The 14,896-nt window shown below is 46.5% G+C and overlaps 1 long non-coding RNA gene and 1 other non-coding gene across 5 annotated transcripts; both read left to right on the top strand.

Annotated features, from left to right (window-relative positions):
- The first annotated feature begins 37 nt into the window (after positions 1–37).
- Positions 38–7,773, top strand: LOC132693599 (uncharacterized). 4 transcript variants are annotated; one of them, XR_013556610.2, is made up of 4 exons: positions 38–226; positions 1,642–1,844; positions 4,082–4,240; positions 5,660–7,773. It is a non-coding gene; the product is annotated as an uncharacterized LOC132693599 (long non-coding RNA). The 4 variants fall into 4 exon arrangements; XR_013556609.2 differs by lacking the exon at positions 5,660–7,773 and having other exon boundaries at positions 38–590; positions 4,082–4,285; XR_013556608.2 differs by lacking the exon at positions 5,660–7,773 and having other exon boundaries at positions 38–829; positions 4,082–4,285.
- A 2,294-nt stretch (positions 7,774–10,067) lies between these two features.
- On the top strand, positions 10,068–10,196 carry LOC132660492 (small nucleolar RNA SNORA29). Its single transcript, XR_009601832.1, has one exon. It is a non-coding gene; the product is annotated as a small nucleolar RNA SNORA29 (small nucleolar RNA).
- The last annotated feature ends 4,700 nt before the right edge of the window (positions 10,197–14,896 follow it).

Raw genomic sequence — 14,896 nt, 5'->3', positions numbered from 1 at the left:
TCGGCCGGGGGAGCCGGCGCCGGCGGCGGGAGTTGGCTCGCGGTGGTCACGTGGCGGCGGGGGGACGCGGCTGAGGCGCGGGTGTCGCGCGGGTCTGTGCTGTCGGGGGAAGTGGCTCTGCCAGGCGCTCGGGACCGCACGGTCAGGCAGTGAGCGTGACCGGGGCACGGGGTGTTCCGTGCGAGGCGCCGCGGGACTGCGAGGAGACGGGCGGCGGTCGGGAAACGTGAGTGGGTTTGGGATGCCCGGCGCCGCCTCCTCCTGTCCCCAGAGGGCTGGCCCAGGCGGCCCTGCTCTGATGGCGGCGACGTCCCTGGCCGCTCAGGGCAGGGAGGCCTGGGACTGCGGAGCGCGGAGCACCGGCCTCGGTCGTGGATGAGAAAAAAAAAACAACAAAAAACGGATCTACTTGGACACCCGTCTTGTACTTGCTTCCCGCAGCGGGTGCCCCGGAGGCGAAATAACTTGCTTAAAATCGGGCCACTGGTGAGGACCAACGAAGAGGCGGTGCGCAGACGCGATGTTAAACTGCGCAACTGATGCATCCGTCCCTGCGCTCTGGTCGGAATACCACCGCGTAGCCCTCCCAAGTGCTTCGGTGCAGGGCTTCGTGTAGTGGAGGATTAGGTTACGCCGCACGGAGCAGCGCGTCTGTCCCTGCCTCTTGGGGGGTCACGAGACTTGCCAGCCGCGGACACCCCGGGAGTCACTCGCGAGAATTAACTATTTAGGAGGCTTGCTTCAGAAAAGGAACATTCCTGGAGCGATGGTTCTTAACCTTTTCGGTGGGGGAGGGGTTTATGGCTGTTGAGCATTTGAAAACCTAAAGGTTTGTGCATCCGTGCTCGTAGAGGACAAGTTCGCATACGATGTCCCGTGCGTGGGAGCTGGGACCACTGTGTTAGGGACTCCTTATCCAGCTCGATTGCACACACAAGGGTTAAAGAAAGGTGGTCCCTCGGACGCCTAGGTGGCTCAGCTTTTGACTTCAGCTCGGGTCATGATCTCCAGCCCCGCCGTCGGGCTCTGTGCTGACAGCTCAGAGCCTGGAGCCTGCTTCAGATTCTGTCCCCCCACTCTCTCTGCCCCTCCCCCACTCGCATTCTGTCTCACTCAATAAACATTTTTTTTTTAATTTTTTTTTTAAACGTTTATTTATTTTTGAGACAGAGAGAGAGAGAGAGGGAGACACAGAATCCGAAGCAGGCTCCAGGCTCTGAGCTGTCAGCACAGAGCCCGACGCGGGGCTCGAACTCACAGACCGCGAGAGCATGACCTGAGCCAAAGTCGGACGCTTAACCGACCAAGCCACCCAGGCGCCCCAATAAACATTTTTTAAAAATTAAAACAAAAAACAGTGGTCCCCGCGTTGGCCATTTAAAAGAAAGCCTGATGTATTCCCTGCCCTTACGGCGACTTCCCCTAGGAATCCAAAAAGGTAGATGTTGCCAGATGTTTGGTTTTTCCCCTGAGGATAGATAATAAAAAAAATGTCCAGCCAGGAAACTGGATTAGTTGTTGCCTGACTTTGTCTCACTGTCCTTGTTAATTGTATGTGTAACTGGTCCAGGAACGTTGACTAATCCCGTGTCATCGCGTGGGCTTTAATGCCATGCTCATTAGTGGTTTTGTTTTTATCAGTTTTTGCAGCACAGCTCCTTCTGGGTGATACATGACTTATCAGAGCCATCCGTTTGGTTAGTGCCAGAACCCAGGTCTCACTTCAGCCTGACGTCCCATTCCACAAGCCCTTTCAACAACCATTGAACACCTGCCTACGTTGGGGACTCCACAGATGTTTGGTGCCGAGCCAAGTGGCCACTCGTGCCTGCCGTCTGTCCCAGGTCAGCCTTCCTATTCTTTACAGGGACTGTCCTGGAATCTCATCGCTTGGACCTTTCCAGCCACCTTCCTCCCTGTTACACCTGCCAACCCCCAGTCTCACCTCACTTCATCTGTAGTTGGGTTGCAGGCACCCAACTAGTTACTAAAAGGACGAACCCATCTGTTTCCTTATTGAGAGAAATGTTATCCCAGACTTTCCTGATCTGATCAGCAGCTTGTGAGTCTTCGTATTTGGTTCTGTGTGAAGCTCATTCATCCCAAAATGTCTCCAGTGCCTATTCATTCATTTATTTATTTATTTATTTATTTATTTAATGTTTTTATTTATTTTTGAGACAGAGACAGAGCAGGAGCAGGGGAGGGGCAGAGAGAGAGGGAGACACAGAATCCGAAGCAGGCTCCGGGCTCCGAGCTGTCCGCACAGAGCCTGACATGGGGCTCAAACCCACAGACCGTGAGATCATGACCTGAGCCGAAGCCGGACGCTTAACCGACTGAGCCACCCAGGCACCCCTCTAGTGCCTATTTAAAAAAAAAAAAAGAGAGAGAGAGAGAGAGACTGTGCGAGTGGGGGAGGGGCAGAGAGTGAGAATCCCAAGCAGGCTCCTTGCTGCCGGAGCTGACCCCGACTCCAGGCTCGAACCCACAAAGCCACGAGATCGTGACCTGAGCCGAAACCAGGAGTTGGATGCTTAACTGACTGAGCCCCCCAGGTCCCCCTCTAGTGCCTTCCTGTAAATTGAATGGTAATTGTTAACGTGAAAATAGAAATGCTAGGTTACTTGCTGTGTAATATCTGGGTCGTTACCACACAAGAGGCAGACAGCTTAGGTAAGTAGGCGTAGCCTTTCGCGTGGGTACAGGTGACCCTTGAACAACACAGACTTGAACCGTACGGGTCCACTTAGGTGTGGGTTTTTTTCGATAAATACGGTATAGTAGTACTGTATTTTTCTGATGACTTTCTTAACACTCTTCTGTCTGGCTTATTTGATGCTAAGAATACACTGTATGATGTGTATACAAGGTCTGTCAACGGTTAATTGACTATGATTTGAGTAAGACTTCCCGCCAACAGTGGTTCAGTTTTGGGGGAGTCAAAAGTCATACTTGGATTTTGGACAGGGGAGGCTGTCAGTGACCCTCACTCCCGTGTTCAGGGATCAACTGTATTTACCATTGAAATGTAGCCAGTTAAAGTCACAACTTTTATTCTGGAAATAACACCAAAGTTTTCCCGTGAGGCGAAGCAAAATAGCACATTTACTTCTTCATTGCGAATTGTAGCGTGAGGTGATGGATGCCTTTCTCATGCAAATAAAAAGATTTATGCGTTTAGTGGCGCTTTGGCTGACTTGCACGTTATGTGTTGAAATCCCCCGCTTACTGAAATGACAGCGTCACGCTGCCTATAGCTCAGGAGAATGGAGGCAGTTTGCACACGGACCTCTACCTCCATTGAATTTGGCCGCGTCCATTTAGCGAAGGTCTTTGGGAAACTTACGAAATAGTTGTCCAAAGGCGTTAGACGGTATTTCTGAAACCCCTTTCACTTTGCTTAGCCACCGAGGATTTTTATGGTTGCCCAGGCTGGGTCATTTTCTTATGTTCAGTTAATAAATACCCACACCTGTTGGTTTACCTGTTTCACCTAATTCAAAACGAGTTCACGGAGTCCTGCCTTTGTGCTGCTCGAGTTCCACTGGCGGACCGGAACCGCCACTGGGTCGGCTTCACACTGCGATCAAGTCGTTAACGTCGTGGACAATTGAAGTCTAGTTTAACCCGGTGAAGGAAATTGCAAGATAAGATCTGTTGAATGGCGCTGTGTCCTGGCCTCTGGTTCAGGTAGACTTGAACTTTGAGATTGGAATCATTCTCTATTAGGACGTAACAGAAAGCGCGGTTCAACAGGAAGCCTACAGGGCCACTCTGCTCCTGATGTTCCGGAGTTCACACGTGAGATGTTGTACCGTCAGCCCCGCGGTGGGGCTGCTGGTGTGGAGTAGGGCTGCAGAAGTTCCCGACTAATGGAAGCCGCCGCCTCCTTTGTATCTGCAATGGCCTATTCATTTATTTTTAAGGAGGCTTCATGCCCCGTGCAGAGCCCAATGTGGGGGCTTAAGCTCACAACCCTGAGATCCAGACCTGAGCTGAGATCAAGAATCAGATACTTAAGCGACTGAGGCACCCAGGTGCCCCTGCAGTGACCTCTTTATTATTTTTTTAATTTTAGAGAGCATCCAAGTGGGAGAGAGGAGCAGACAGAGAGAGAGAATCCCAAGCAGGCTCCACACTCATCACAGAGCCTTCCATGGGGCTTGATCTCACGACCCCAAGATCATGACCTGAGCTGAAATCAGGAGCCCGATGCTCAACCGACCAAGCCGCCCCGGTGCTCTTTAAATCTAGAGATGACCTCTTAAAATCTAGAAATGTACTTGCACTTTTGTCTTTTATTTTGGGCCATTTGTCAAAGAGAATTTGTGCCCCGTCCTGGAGTATCTTTTATCTAAAGAAAAAGGGAAAAAAAGGTTAGAACAAACTGGTAGAGAGCAGGCAGTGCCGAAAAGAATATCACGTGCTGCTTTCCTCATCCCATTCTTCAGTTCCCCAGGAGGGTGACTGAGTATTGATAAAATGATATCCACGGTCAGGAGGAGGTAGGTGCTAAAGGCAGCAGAGTGAAGAATTTGGGGTCGTTATCCCCAGACCATAGAGCATGGAATTCTTAAATGATTGTGCCCCCGAACGCCATAGTTCTTAGAAGATACGCATTTCCCTGGACTCGTCTGAGGTCCAGAAATCCACAGGGTGATGTGTCTCCAACAGACACTCCCCAAGAGCCTCGTTTCCTCCCATGCTGCTTGTTGCCTGAACTTGAAGCTACTGGAAGTCCTTCTCCTTGAGTTGTTGGGAAGGCAGAGGCTATCCAAAGTGAGAGAGGAAAGGGAGATGAATAAAATCCGGAGACGAAGAACGTGAGCTCTGGCATTAATTGCCCCTTGATTCCCGAGCAGGCTGCTTGCCAGCTGGATGGCCTTGGACAAGCTATTGAACTCTTGGACAAGAGCTCACTCAGTTTCCTCATCTGTAAATTGAAGGAAGTAATAATACCTTCATTAAGTTGTAAGGATCGAATGGGAAGGTTTTAAATTGTTTTTTTCTTTTTTTTTTTTAAATGCTTATTTTACTCTTGAAAGAGAGAGGGTGTATGGGTGCGAGTGGGGGAGGGGCAGAGGGAGACAAAGGATCCGAAGCAGGTTCTGCTCTGACAGCAGAGAGCCCAGTGTAGGGATTGAGCTCATCGTGAGATCATGACTTTTGCGTCATGGACGCTTAACTGACTGACCCATCCAGACACCCCTAAATTATTTTTTCTAACGGGATTCTTGTTTTAAAAGATTTTAGTTACAAAACAATAGTTTCCTTTTACTAATCAAAAATGTACCATTCCGAGGTTTTGGCTTCCACACCATAACTAATGTAATTCACCGGGTTCTTACGATTCGAGCTGAAAGCAAAGAACTGTGATGTTTTAACTCGAGTAGTTTTATTCTTAGATTTATGATTTCCAGTAGGCTTTTGGAACGTTGCCCAAGGGCCGGAGACTCCCTATCCCCCTTTATAGATTCTAGACTAGATCTTTCAATGACGACACGTTTGGTTTCATAACAAAAAAATATCAATGATTAAACTGGGATTTAGCTGGATTCTCAAGACTTTGAGCAGTGCCTGACTTGCTTCGTCCTAGGGATTCCACTCCATCGGGTGCTCCCAACATGTCATAGCTTTTGTGTTTTTCACATTTCAGACATCAGTGCAAAAGGATTAAGACAAACTGCTACGTCTTGTACAGCTGTTACTTATTTTCTCGTGAGGCTTTACGGTCTCTGGAAAAGCAGTAGCGGTATTTAGCATGTTAAAAAAAATGCTCAAAACACCGTGAATTGTATAGCGTAGCCTATCGTATCATGTTTCTGGGAACAAAATTTTGCCAACAAGAATTCAAAGAATGAAAGAAAACCGTCGGCAGATATCGTGGCCCAATGATGGCAGAGGCAAAAAGTGCTCTGGGCTCTGAAGCGGGAGAGATGCCCGCAGAGGGCAGCGATGAAGGACGCGTTCGCGGCACTGGGGCTGAGTGGCCTCCAAGGTGAGTGGGTTTGGCGCACGTGGAGAGGGGGCAGAGGTGGCGACGGAACGGTGAAGCGACTAAGGTGCCCGAGTCTTCGAGACAAAGCCAGAGAGAGGCCGCACGAGAGTGCGTCCGCCACGTCTTTGAGGAGATCCGGCTTGCTTCCATTCCCCGCCATGTCTGACGAGTTTGGAATAAGACGCTTTCCTCCCTTCTGGCTGCCGGTGCCTCCGAGTGATCACCAGTATCGAGGTTGGCTGAGCGCAGGGGCTTTTCTGGATGCAGCCAAGGGTGGTGCCTGGCCTGCCTCTGAGGACTCTCCGGAATGACGGAACGCAGACGCGGCGTCTGTGAGACTTGTCCTCAACCAGCCCACGGTCTCCCTGCATCTGGTCTGTCGTCGCGCCTCCGTGTTGACGTGCTTGGATCCTTCGTCCTTTTTTGTGGCTCGCCCTCTCTCATTCTTAGCCTTCTTTCTGCCTGTCCACCTGCCACCCCTGCCACATACTTTCTCTCAGAGTCTGTGGCTTTCGGGGACTCTTCTGGTGAGGAGGAGGAGAGGGATAGATGCATACGCGTTTAGCAGTGGACAAATGAATGCCTGCACGTGATGTAACTGCCATGTGACCTGAGGTCGCATCACGTGGAGTATAGTACTTGCAACAAGGGAGGTGGTCTCTTCTGACTCTTGAGGAGGCACGAGGCGAGGCGGCATAGAGGGTAGAGGTTAAGAATACGGGCCTCTGGAGACAGGCTGCCTACATTTCAGTACCAGCTTTCATTTCCTCACTTGGTGGCCTTGAGCAACATAACTTCACTTCCATGTCTGTTTCTTCATTTCCAATATGGGGAATAATAATAGTAATCTTATCTAATGGAGTTGTTGACATTAAATTGCAGTTCTGTAATTGAAGTGCTTAGAAGGGAGCCTGGCACATAAGTACTCCATGAAAGTTGGTTTTTACGGTTGTCGGTTCCGGGAAGCATTCTTTAAAGAAGCGTGCAGACGCCGTGTGGCAGACTTGGAGGATGTGACTGTGGGGGTGAGGGGACGGGCCACACGGTCTAAGTGGAGGCCGCAGGAATCAGGGAGGCCGAGACTAGAAAAGAAAACTCAAGAGGATGTACGGTTTTTTTCAGAGATGTGTGGAAGTCTCCTCTTGTGTTTGTCATCTGTCACAGTGCGTATGGCCCCAAAGTGATGGCCTCTGTGATGGTCGCGAAGGAGGCGGGGGGGGGGGGGGGGTGGGTAGGGGTGAGAGGTGTCTTTCCACCATCACGTCAGAGTCCAGATTCCACTTCTGTCGTCACCACGTTTGACCTGCAGCTTTACCCCCATCTTTGGTGGCTCAGTTTATTGATCCGTAAAACGGAACTAATAATGACTTGTGCTGTTTTGATGGAAAGAGGTGACAGGGATGCTAGCGGCTTGTGGTGGGGCAGAAGGGTACCTGCAGGTGTCCGCGACCTGGCCCTCAGCCGGGCAGGTGTCAGCTTCCGTTATTAACGTGTCCACAGGCGACTTTGGCGACAGACTGATGCTAATCCCTCTCTTTCAGCGCTGGAGTAGTGGCCCCCAAAAGATGTATCCATGGTCCTCGTTTCCAAATAAAGTCGCATCTACAAATCCCGGGGATTAAGACTCGCTGTCTTGGGGCGCCTGGGGGGCTCAGTCAGTTAACGTCCGACTTCGGCTCAGGTCATGATCTCACAGTTTGTGAGTTCGAGCCCCGCGTCGGGCTCTGTGCTGACAGCTCGGAGCCTGGAACCTGTTTCGGATTCTGTGTCTCCCTCTCTGCCCCTCCCCACTCACGCTCTGTCTCTCTGTCTTAAAAATAAATAAAACGTTAAAAAAAAAAAAAAAAAAGACTTGCTGTCTTTGCGTGGCCGTTGTTCAAGCTGCTGTGATGCACCGAGGAAACAGAACATATCCCCCTCTTAGGTGTTTGTTTATGTTGATATTTCCTAATACATCCTGTGGATCAATATTCAACCGTACAAAAGGAGATACAGAGAATAATGTCTTATCTCTTGATCTCAAAGGGGGCTGTGTGCATATATCTCCTTTCTGATCATTCATTTAGCTGTACCCTTATGATTTATAAACTTTTCTCTGTATGTCAAACTTTGATTTAAAAATTTTACCTACTGACACGGTGCCTGGGTGGCTCAGTCGGTTGAGCGTTTGACTTCGGCTCAGGTCATGATCTCGCGGTTCGTGAGTTCGAGCCCCGCGTCGAGCTCTGTGCTGACAGCTCGGAGCTGGGAGCCTGCTTCGGATTCTGTGTCTCCCTCTCTCTCTGCCCCTCCCCCGTTCACGCTCTGTCTCTCTCTGTCTCAAAAATAAACGTTAAAAAAAAAAAATTAAAATAAATAAATAAATAATAAATAAAAATTTTACCTACTGAAAACCCTAAAACATCTTTCCATCCCTGAATTTTCTGTTGTGATTTCCTCACCTGAATGTCTTTCCCTCTTCTCTGCTTATTCCAAATTCGTCTTCATCTGTCAAAGCCCACCTCACCTCCTTTCCTGAGTGCTCTGCCTTTTTTTTTTTTTTTTTTTTTTACTTACAGTTCTGTGACTCATTTATTCATGTGTGCCTTCATTCGTTCATTCAATGGCATTTATCAAGGTGGTGTTAAATATGAGACTTGGCCAGGCCCAGGTGATACCTTTGTTGTCAGGGGGAGTGGGAGTTGGCCGGGAACAGACAAGGAAGCAGAGATGGTCTTTCCTTGCTGGCTCTGCTGAGTGCCCAGCTTTTGAGGAGTCCCCGCTCAGGATCCCACAGCTGTATCGATATCCCATAGCATCTTTATCTGCGGCGTGATGGCATTTAAAATAAGAGTGTGTATGGTGGCAGTGTGAACATGTGACCGTAGAGCCTTCCCGTGTACGTTGAAGATCCTAGAGCAGTGGGTTTCAACTTCATGGTCCCTTGTTCTCCAGAGGCCTTAAAGATGTGGTGATGGGTCTAGTCAGCTTAAGACGACCAGGGACATTGCTGGGGTTGCAAAATGAGTGAGATGGGGTCCCTGTTGACAGGGATTCAGAATGTAGAGGGGGGATGCACTCACAACCACAAAATTGCGATACGATATGCTAAGTGCTATGATGCAGACACTGTGTGTGTGTGTGGGGGGGGGGAGCATACACTTCAGCACACGTGACACTCCACAAAGTCTTGTCTCCAGCCACAACACACACACACACATACACTCACACGCTCCCCGCAACAAGTCCTCACAGGTCGATGTGAATGTCAGGTTCTCCTCTTGGTGGAGATTTTATCAACTCAGTATGGTGATTCTAGATTTACCTGCTGATCACATCTGACCGGCCTACTGTCTTTGATTTTTGGAAATGAAGAATTTATAAGTTAGTAAGTGTACTTTGGCAGATGAACTCTTTCAAAAGCTAGGAGTCCACCGGGGGGAGAAGTGACCAAATGGCATAAAAGGAGTCCCTTCCCTAGCAGGCGGCATCTCACGTGTATCATCCCTCTGGTAGCTTTTTGCCATGGGCTGAGCTGTGCCCTCTCCCTTCCCACACCCCTCCGGTGTTGCAGGAGTAGCCCCATGACTCAGAACGGGCCACATTTGGAGTTAGCGTCTCCAAAGAGGTAATTAAATTAAAATGAGTTCATCAAGGTGGGCCCTAATCCTAGGTGAATGCCGTCTGTACAAGAAGGGGGGGTTTGGACACAGCTGCACGTACAGAGGGACAGGTGCGTGAGGGCCCAAGGAGAAGGCAGCCGTCTGCAAGCCGAGGAGGGAGGCCTCAGAGGAAACCAACCTTGCTGACAGGTACCTAATTTCAGATTTCTCGCCTCTGGAAGGAGAAAATTAATTTCTGTAGTGAAGATACCTAGTCTGTAGGGGGCGCCTGGGTGGCTCAGGCGGTTGAGCGTCTGACTCTTGATACTGGCTCAGGTCAGGGTTTTGCAGTTCATGAGTTTGAGCCCCACGTAGGGCGCTGCGCTGACAGGGCGGAGCCTGCTTGGGATTCTCTCTCCCCTCTCCCTGTGTCCCTATCCCACTCGTGCTCTCTCTCTCTCTAAATAAAGTTAAAAAAAAAGAGAGAGACCACATTTTCTCCCAATAATAGATTTTGGTGGCTATGCTTATGGGATAGATAAAAATTGCCGTGATCTGACGAGGGAGGACTTACTTGTGTCCTCCTCCTGTATGAAATGGCTGAACAAAAAAAAAAAAAAAAAAAAAAAAAAAAAAAAGAGAGAGATATCTAGTCTAACAGCTCTAGTAAATGAACATGTTGAGTGATATTTTCTTATGTGGGAAACGTAGGCTCTTTGGCACTCGGGGACCTTCACATCTTGTCCCCAGTCCCTTTTTCCAGCCCCTCCCCTCCCAAGCCTCCTTGTCATGCCTTCTGTACCCTCCAGACCCTGTAGCCTCTCAGTGTTCACCAGATACATCCCGCCTTTTGAGGTGTCAGTCCTTGCCGGGGATTCTCTCTTCGCGGGTTGCTGTTTCCTCGCCTAGTCGGGCCTCTTTGAAAACCTTGCTCAAATCTGTGCTCTGTGGAGCCTTTCAGAACTCGCAGGCTGAGTTGGAAGCACTGATCACGTATTTTCACGAGACGTCCCTTCTTCCTAGATTCTGTGCTCCTGAAGCAGAGGGCTTTGTCTCATTTACCTTCCTCTCTCTAGAGCCAGACATGGTATATGAGTCTGCTCAGGTTGCTGTAACAAAATGAGCGGGGTGGCGTACGCAACCGACATTTATTTTATCACAGTTTTGGAGGTGGAAGGTCCCAGGTCAAACCCTAGCAGGGTCCATTCCTGGCCAGTCGATGGCTGGCTTCTCACTAAGTCCTCACACGGCCTTTCTTCTGCACTGAGGGAGACAGCAAGAGAAAGAGGAAAAGAAGCGTTTCTCTGTTGTCTTTTTACAGGACGCTGATATTAGATCAGGGCCCTACCTTTATGATCTTATCCGGCCTTAATTCCTTCTACACCCTGTCTCCAGACACAGTGACTTCTGGGATTCGGGCTTCAACACAATGAATCTGGCTCTGGGGGCACAATTCAGTCCATAACGTGGTCGATAAGGGCTTAAATTGATTTGGAAAAAAAAAAAAAAAAAAAAGGCTCAAAGTGTTGTTAGTAAACACTAGTCTCAGTCTAGACATGAGCTATAGACAAATAATTCTATTTGAATAAAGAGAATATTTTGAAGGAGAAGTGCATGTAGAATATTGAAAACCCTGAACACAAGTGGAATGAGATCACCTAGGATTATATGTATCTACCTTATTACATGTGAGACTATTTGCACCGAGCTGTATTAGGCAAGGATACTCTAAGCACCGTAATTGGAATCTTTTCCAGAAGAACATGTTGGATTTCAGATATCTATAATAGCAATAAAGCTCCCAATCTATGATTTAGCTGAATTATTTCCGTAATTGTTTTGAGACTCTTTTGCCAGCAAAACTCACATTTGTTCAACTGCCAAGTGCAAAAACAAATCTATGATACTTACCTTTGGATAAAATTCATATGGAAAGAACATCTCAGAGCATGTTAGGAAGACAAAGACTGAAGGTGGAGACGGGACTGGCTAAAACTCCTCATTATGGAGACTAATGAATGAAATTCTGATTCAGCATTTCACTTTGAGTTTGCTTATAGTAGAAACCCACATTGTGAGAGAGGAGTGATGGCGAAACAAGCAGTTAAGAAACTAAAATAGTCTATGACACATAAAGCTATGTACTGAGAAGTTGGGGAATCTAGGAATAGTGACTTGACCTGGGATGCAGTCTACACAGATTCCAACATAGATTCTAGCTGGAGATAAGATCCTGACAGCTGTGTAGTTTGGCAATTATGACTTTCAGATGAAATACATGGTTTGGGTGAAATACAATGTAAAGTATGAGGATATGGGCGATATGGGGCACATCACTTTCACGAGAGAAAACTGAAGAGGGCATTAGGGGTCAGTATGCCAGTTTTCAGCTACAACTTTGGTCATGACCTTCATATGGTGCCAGATGGTGAGATCTGTTAGCTATCTCTGGAGAAAATGAATATTATCATTGTACACTGAACTGTGAACCCTGATGTCACACCCTAGAAGCTATTTATAGAAGAATATTGATCTCCAGTGGAAAAGCTCACATGTTTTCTGGGCTCCAAACAAGATATCAAAGATGGAAGCACTCCTGGGATGATAAGGACCTCCAAAAATCAACTAACCTTTCATAAAAGCAACCAAAGTACACGAAACAAAAAGAGACAGAATTGAAGGGAGAAATAGACAACTCAACAATAATAGTTGCAGATTTCAACGTCCTACTGTCCATAGTGGATAGACCACCTTGGCAGAAGATCCCCAAAGAAACAGATGACTTAAACAACTCTCTAAACCCGCGAGACCTAACAAGCATCTTCAGAGCACTTCGCCCAACAACACCAGAGGACACATTCTTCTCAGGGGCACATGGAACATTCTCCAGGATAGACCATATGTTATGTCATAAAACAAGTCTCCTAAGGTTGAAAGAATTGAAATCATACAAAGTCTGTTCTCAAACCACAGTAGAGTGAGATGAGAGAGGGAGGAAATTTGGGGAATTCAAAAATATGGAATATTGAAGTAGCACATTCATAACGAAGAGTCAAAATCACCAGAGAAACTGGGAAATACATAGAGATGAAAGAAAAGACAATATACGAGAACTTAAGGAAAGCAGCAAATGCCACGCATAGAACAAAATTTATATTAGAAGAAAGATGTCAAATCAATAAACAAAACTTCCACTCTAAGAAACGTAAAAAAGAGAGTGGGAATAAATGAAAAAGAAAAAAGAAGTAGAAAAGAAAACCAAAGACTGATTAAAAAAAAAAAAAAAAAAGTAAAAAGTAGCAAAATTTTAGCTAGTCTGACCAGGAAGGAAAGAGAGAACACAGAAACTGTTAAATCTGAAATGAAAGAGGAAACATCACAACTGACCTCAAGCAATAAAAGGGACTCTAAGGAATATATGAATAACTATGCTAAGAAATTATATGACCGAGAAGCAATGAACAGTTATATAAATGTTTATAATTGTTAACCTTCTTGTTGTATTGAAACTTTTATTAATATATAATGTCCTTCTTTGTCTTTTGTATCCTTTTCTGATTTAAAGTCTATTTTGTCTGATATTAGTAGAGCCACGGCTGCTCTGTGCTGATCACTATTTGCATGGAATAGTGCACTCTCTCATTTTCAGTCTGTTTTGTGTTTGGATCTGAAGTGTCTCTTGTAGACAGCATATAGTTGGATCATGCCTTTTTATTTCTTGTGCGACTGGATCTTTTGAATGGGGTGTTTAATCCATTCACGGCTAAAGTAATTACTGATGAGAAGGACTTTGATCATTTTGCTATTTGTTTTCTGCGTGTCTTATAGCTTCTTTGTCCCTCATTTCCTGCATTACTACCTTCTTTTGTGTTCAGTTGACTTTTTGTAGTGAAATGTTTAAATTCCTTTCCCATTTCCTTTTGTGTATATCCCAGGGCCGTTTTCTTTGTGGTTACTGTGGAGATTATATTTAACATCCTGAAGTGACAATATCCTAATTTGAATGTATACCAGCCTAACTTCAGCAACCTACAAAAACTCTGCTTCTTTACAGCTCTGTCCTCACCCCTTTTGGTTGTTGATGTCCCCCAAATTGTATCTATATATGTTGTATGCCCAAACATAAGCTGGTAATTCTTGTAAATGCATTCATCTCCTATGTAGAAAACAAAATTTGGAGTTATAAACCAAAGTTACAACCACACTAGCTTTTAGAGTAATAATCCTGTTCATGTAAGTCTCTAAATCATGCAGAAAACAAAAAAATGCATTTACAAACCATTGCTACAATACTAGCTTTTAAATAATTGCCCACGTATTTACCTTTATTGAGATCTTTATTTCTCTGTACGCCTTCAAGTTTCTACCTGGTGTACTTTTATTTCACCTCCCAGGACTCCCTTTAGCATTTCTTGTAGAGCAGGTCTAGTGGTAACGAGCTCCCTCAAATTTGATTTATCTGGGAATGTCTTAATTTCTCCCCTCACTTAAAAAAATTTTCTTTAACTTTTATTCATTTTTGAGAGACAGAGACAGAGTGTGAGCAGGGGAGGGGCAGAGAGAGAGGGAGACACAGAATCCGAAGCAGGCTCCAGGCTCCGAGCTGTCAGCACAGAGCCCGACGCGGGGCTCAAACTCACAAACTGTGAGATCATGACCTGAGCCGAAGTCAGATGCTTAACTGACTGAGCCACCCAGGCACCCCTTTCCCTCACTTTTTTTAAATGTTTATTTATTTTTGAGAGAAAAAGAGAGACAGAGTGCAAGTGGGGGAGGGGCAGAGGGAGAGGGAGACACAAAATCTGAAGCAGGCTCCAGGCTCTGAGCCATCAGCCCAGAGCCCGACGCAGGGCTCGAACCCACAAACCATGAGATCATGACCTGAGCCAGAGTCGGATGCCTAACTGACTGAGCCACCCAGCCGACCCATCTCCCTCACTTTTGAAGGATATAGGATTCTTGGTTGACAGGGTTTTTTTTTTTTTTTTTTTCTTTTAGCATTTTGAGTATATTGGCCCCCTGCCTTATGGCCTTCAAAATTTCTAATAAGAAATCTGCTGATAATCTTATTGAGGATCCCTTGTATATGACAGTTTGCTTGTCTGTTGTTACTTTCAAGATTTGCTGTTTGTCTTTAAAAAGTTTAATTATATTGTGTTGGTGTGGGTCTGTTTGAGTTCATTTTACTTGGACTTCATTGAGCTTCTTGGATGTTTATATTCATGTCTTTCATCAGGTTTGAGAAGTTTTCAGCCATTATTTCTTCAAATATTCTCTCTGCCCCTTTCTCCTATTGTGAGACTCCCGCAATACG

This window comes from Panthera onca, chromosome B4, assembly GCF_046562875.1.
Source record: "Panthera onca isolate mPanOnc1 chromosome B4, mPanOnc1 haplotype 2, whole genome shotgun sequence".
In the NCBI taxonomy this organism is placed as follows: domain Eukaryota; kingdom Metazoa; phylum Chordata; class Mammalia; order Carnivora; family Felidae; genus Panthera; species Panthera onca.
This window is presented reverse-complemented; position numbering and strand designations above follow the sequence as displayed.